The sequence below is a fragment of the Nestor notabilis genome, unplaced genomic scaffold (assembly GCF_000696875.1).
Source record: "Nestor notabilis isolate BGI_N333 unplaced genomic scaffold, ASM69687v1 scaffold27149, whole genome shotgun sequence".
Classification (NCBI taxonomy): domain Eukaryota; kingdom Metazoa; phylum Chordata; class Aves; order Psittaciformes; family Psittacidae; genus Nestor; species Nestor notabilis.
Window position 1 is genome coordinate 2,465 of NW_009944678.1, and position 337 is coordinate 2,801.

The following is a 337-nucleotide window of genomic DNA, read 5'->3' on the forward strand; positions in this document are numbered from 1 at the left end:
CCCATGTGCTTCGCCCTTCAACCCACACCCCCCAACCCCTCTGTGCTCCCAGCCCGACACAGACCTGTAGTAACACTTGGAGTTTATTATCCAAAACCACGACAAATAAATAAAAGAGAGGGTATGGTCCAGGCTGGGGGGACGGCTGCACCCCAGAGCCCCGCTCATCACCCCCACAGGGGCCGGGGACAGCGAGGTGACACGCTCAGGTGACACCCACCTCCCCAGACCGGGCCTTGACGGAGACAGAATGAGTACAAACAGCACCAGGGCTGAGCCAGCCCCCGGGGATGTCACCTGGAGCAGGCCGGGGCGGTGGGGCTGGCTCTAGTTGCGG